The following is a 5305-nucleotide window of genomic DNA, read 5'->3' as shown; positions in this document are numbered from 1 at the left end:
CCCCACCCAATCTCTACTCTGATCTACAGGGAGGATGAGGCCCTCCGTGGTGGATCTCCAGTAACTGTCATTTCATCCAGGGCAGGGCCTAGGCCCTCCCCCAAGAGTCCCAGCTGAGAGAGCCTCCCATATTGTGGCATGGGCACTCAAAGTCCGTTTGTACGCTAGGGATAATATACTACCCAAGGCCCCATAGATTACGTAGGCCTCCTGACTGACACCCACATTCAGGCTTCTGGGTCAGTCCCATGCTTTCCACACAGTCATCAATCTGTGGTCCAAGAGCTCCCCCTTGTTTGGGTCAACTATTTCTGTGGATTAAACCAGTCCAGCCTTAACTCTTTTGCCCATCGGTACTCTCTTTCTGAGGCTGAATTCCAGGAGTTCAGTTCAGTGTTTGTCTGTGGGTATCTGCCTCTGCTTACATCAGTTGATGGATGAAGATTCTGTTTCCTAGACTCACTGTCAGTGGGATCGTATGCTGGCACTCCCTTGATTCATGTCTAAAATACATAAATGAGTGAGTGCATACCATGTTTCTCTTTTTGTGACTGGGTTTCCTCACTCAGTATGATTTCTTCTAGTGCCAATCATATTTGCCTGAAAATTTCAGGATTCCATTGTTGTTTTCCACTGAATAGTACTTCATTGTGTAAATATACCACATTTTCTCTATTCACTATTCAGTTGATGGGCATCTAGGTTGCTTCAAGGTTCTGGCTATTACAAATGATTGTACTATGAACATAGGGGACCAGACATTCTTGTTGTATGGATGTGCATCTTTTGGGTATATGGATAAGAGGGGAATTGCTAGGTCTTGTGGTAGACTGATTCCCATTTTCCTGAGGAATCTCCATACTGATTTTCAAAGTGGCTGTACAAGTTGGCACTCCCACCAGCAGTGTAGGAGTGTTCTCCTTTTTCCACGTCCTCTCCAACATAAACTGTCCTTGCAGTTTTTGAGTTTAGCCAATCTTACAGGAGTGAGATGGTATCTCAGAGTTGTTTTGATTTGCATTTCCTGGATGGCTAGGGATGTTGAGCCCTTTCTCAAGTGTCTCTCAGCCATTTTAGTTTCCTCTACTGAGCAGTCTCTATTTAGTTCTGTACCCCATTTTTTAATTGGATACTTTGGCGTTTTTGAGACTTGCTTCTTGAGTTCTTTGTAAATTTTGGAGATCAGCCCTCTGTCAGATATGGGGTTAGTGATACTTCTGCCTAGAATGGCATTTTCTGATGTACCATAGCATCTTCATTTATTGTAATATTTAACACATGCAATTTAAGTTTCCACTCCTCAGATTTATTGACCCATACTTCCTTATCTTTTATACACAATTATGGTTAGGATCTTTACATGCATATGTAAATGGAGTTCTCACTTGCTCTAAATAATGAAATACTGGGTCATATATAGAGGAGAATGCTGAGTGATCAGAGAGAAAAAAGGAGCAGCCAAAGATACCTTTACCTCATTAGTTTCCCAGAGGAAAAGAAAGCAAGGTCTTAATTCTTACTCTTATACCTTTTCTCTGCCCAGCCATCTCACGTGGTGTGTCTTCCCAGCCATCTCCCTTCCTGTTTTACCCATCCATCTCACTACCTATCTCTCTATACAGACATACAGATGTTTATGGTTAGCTAGTGTCAAGCTCCATCCTCTCATAGTCAGACAAGCTTTATTGGTAGAAGCAAGATATCACCACATATCCCCCATTTTGTCTAAAAATTAAAAATTAAAGTTTATAACTAATATAAGAAAACTATATGTAATTCATGTAACAGATATATGCAATACAAACAGGAAATGAGTACATCAACAATGGCTAGTCCAATAACATTTGACAAATTCACAGAAAATATTCCACTACCTATTCTTTCTTGTTGAGTCCAAAATCTTGTACCTAATTTAGTTTCTATTTTAATTTGCACTATCAAATTATCTTTTAATGTCTTTCAAATCTATTACACCTAGCACGTCAATTGCAAGTTTCTTTATTGAGTCTTGTAAACAAGGAAATCTACAACTATGTAATCTAGTGTTCACCTTCCTCAGAGACTTGAGGAGGAAATAATAGTAGCTGAGTATACAAGAAGTACAAGCAAGCAACTTAAAAAATGTGAGGAATGACAGAAATATTTGGCTGCCTGGACATTGGGGCATCCATCTTCAGCCTCTAGGACTAGCACGTGTGAGAGACATTTCTTTAAAACACTATATTATGAACAACTGGCGTGCCTTGCCTTGGTAAGGATTGAAGTTACTCTTTTTGGTGTCCTGTCTGTCCAATTTGGACAGCAATGTTTCAGTAACTGAGGCAAAAGCATTTAATTTCCCAATGGCTTACCTTTGCTACAAAGGAAGTAATCTCCATGTGGAATTTCTTTAATACCCATCATTGTTTCTGATGTAGATTGATGTTGCCAGGAACAGACATGTCACATTGTCATAAAAAGAACCTATGTTTTTAACATGTTCAGTGTCAAATTCTGTCATTCTCTGACATGTTAGAATATGGCTTCTCCTTCTAAAATATATCAGTTTCACCTTGTAACATAGATACAGTAACTATAAGTTTGATTGTAATGGTTGAGTAAGGACTACACTATATTTCTTTATTATCATATATACTTGGGAGTAATAACTTTCAAGAACTAGAAATTCACATTCCATTATTAAATTAGCTGTATAGGTACAATACTTTGAAGAATATTAGAAACCTATATATAGTATGTTTTAACAAAATTAGTCTCAAATTTGTATCAATATACAACTTTGTATACAATATTTAAAACTTGTAGTTCCATTTAAGAGTAAATTCAGAGATCATGCCCAGTCCCACCCCCGTTTACCATTCTTCCATCCACCTCTGACTTGCCAGAGCTATGGAGTTGTCCCTGGAGCCATGTACTGCTAGCCTGTCAATCCTTGCTCAATGTGCTCCTCCATCTCTGCCATGGATGGCAAGCATCTGATGAGTTTCTTTCTCCTGGTGTCATTAACGGTCCTTCTACAAAGAACAATTCTTCTCTTTCCTCAGGTATGAATGCTAATGGGAATGACAACAAGAACTTTAAAGGAGATAGACCTACATGTTTGCCTTCTCATGTTCTCTGTCTTAGCAAAAGTCCATGTGTTGTCACCGAAACAGAGGTCATATCATTCAGTCTCCCATTTGGCAAAGTAACTAATCGTGTGATGTTGAAAAGAAATAGCCAGGCTGTTTTTAGAAATGGCTTATGAAGAAGGTGCTGTTGCTATAGTAAAATATTAAACTCCTGTTACTCCTCATTTTCAAAGTCAGCCTATTCATATCCATTATTCCAATTACAGAGAACTTAAGACTAACAATCTGCCTAATCGGGCTACAGCCCAAGCTGCACTTCAGACTGTAAGTACAGTCCAGTCAGTAAACTTGTCTCTTCCTGGAGCTCCTTTCAATGTAGGCACAGTGCTACCAGGGCAGAGTCCTGTCCTCTGGATAATTATTGAAAACCTATTCTACCCTGTCACTCTGGACGTTCTTCATCAGATATTTCTAAATTTGGCAAGGTCTTGAAGATTATCACCTTTACAAAGAATAATCAATTTCAAGTCTTGATTCAGTATGCTGGCCCACTGAACGCACAGAATGCCAAAATGGCTTTGGATGGTCCAAATATTTATAATATGTGCTGTACTCTGGATATTGACTTCTCAAAGTTCACCAGCCTTAATGTGAAATATAATGACAAAAGCAGAGACTTTGCTTGCCTAAACCTTCCTATTGGTTATGGTCAGCCATCTCTTAAACCTCCTATGGCTGTTATTTTGGTGTACGAAGAATTATTTCCTCTCCATCTGCAGGGGCTGGTGGGTTTGTGCCTGCCAATGGATTTCCTCAAGGTGCAGGTCTGTCTTTCCCAGTTGGTCCTGAAGCCCGTGGCAGTCTCACGCTCACCCCCTCTGCTGTCACTCCTGGGGCAAGTGGTATATCAGGAACTTCTGTTCTGCTTGTCAACAACCTCAGTGCAGATTTTATCATACCACATGGGCTTTTTATGCTATATGGGGTGTATGGTTATGTATATTGAGTAAAGATCATGTTTATTAAGAAAGAAAGTGCCTTGGTGGGATGGCAAATACAAGTCATGCTCAGCTAGCAATGAACCATCTAAGTAGTCAGAGACTTTATGGAAAATTACTTCATGCTACAGTGTCCAAACCACAAGCCATTCAGCTCTCTAGATAAGGGCAAGAAGATGAAGGTTTTACTAAGGACTTCAAAAATAGTCCCCTGTCTTGTTTTAAAAGCCTGGCTCAAAGCACTTCCACCATCAGACACTCTGTGTCTTTCCAACATTCCCCCTTCTGTTTCAATGGGTAAATAACCTTTTTACAGATGCTGGATGCCCAGTGAAGGCTTTTAAAATCTTTCAAAATGATCCTAAGATGGCACACATTCAATTGGTGTTCTGTGGAAGAAGCAATCCAGACCCTTATTGAACTTCACAATTGTGACCTTGGAGAGAATCACCACCATCGAGTTTCCTTCTCCAAGTCTACCATCTGAGCTCTCTGTGAATTTTAGTTGGACCATAATTTCAATAAGTCTTCAGGCACACACTAAAGCAGCTCATGACAAATTCTGCCTCTATCACAAATGTAGCTATTTGGAGTGTGATTGATGTTCAAGTACATTGAAAACAATAAATGCTCATCTTTTTTTCTGATTTCCCCATCAGTGTATGGTCAAATGTTTGATTTTCTTTTGTGATGCAGTTTCTATAAAGATAACTTCCAGGAAAATACTTTTTAAATAATTAAATTCCCTGAATTATATATCAAAAGGACAAACTTTAGGTTTGGGTTTAGATCAGCCTTACATGACATTTCTAGTATCTTTTGTACTTTGAGGTATTTAGACATACAGACTTCACAACTTCTTGATGTAATTTAAAACCACTTACAATCATGTTTTTTAAGTTTATGATTCAGAGGTTCCCCTGCAGAAAATGATGTTCACTTTTAAATTATATCAGATATTTGCTCTATTAATAGTTATTATATATAAACATGTGAAGTTGTTTTGGAAGCAGGTTTATAAACATGCATGCTTTCTTTCTATGATTTTTTCACTGTATGACACTCCTTTGAATAATGTATATCTTCTCATTGAAACACTATTTGAAAAAGCAAAATGTTGCAATTATCCTCAGGGCTACAGAAGTCGAATTCAGCATGAATCTGTTACACTATCAGAATAATTAATAATTTTAAGACAAAAATCATGTTTTAAATTTCAAAATGACATTTGCCAAG

The 5305-nt window shown here is 38.4% G+C and overlaps 1 pseudogene; it reads left to right on the top strand.

Moving 5' to 3' along the window:
* The first annotated feature begins 2980 nt into the window (after positions 1–2980).
* LOC106021929 lies at positions 2981–4556 on the top strand (annotated as a pseudogene).
* The last annotated feature ends 749 nt before the right edge of the window (positions 4557–5305 follow it).

The sequence above is a fragment of the Mesocricetus auratus genome, unplaced genomic scaffold, assembly GCF_017639785.1.
Source record: "Mesocricetus auratus isolate SY011 unplaced genomic scaffold, BCM_Maur_2.0 Super-Scaffold_100008, whole genome shotgun sequence".
Taxonomy (NCBI): Eukaryota; Metazoa; Chordata; class Mammalia; order Rodentia; family Cricetidae; genus Mesocricetus; species Mesocricetus auratus.
Note: the sequence above shows the minus strand (reverse complement) of the source record. Positions and strands in the feature narration are given on the sequence as shown.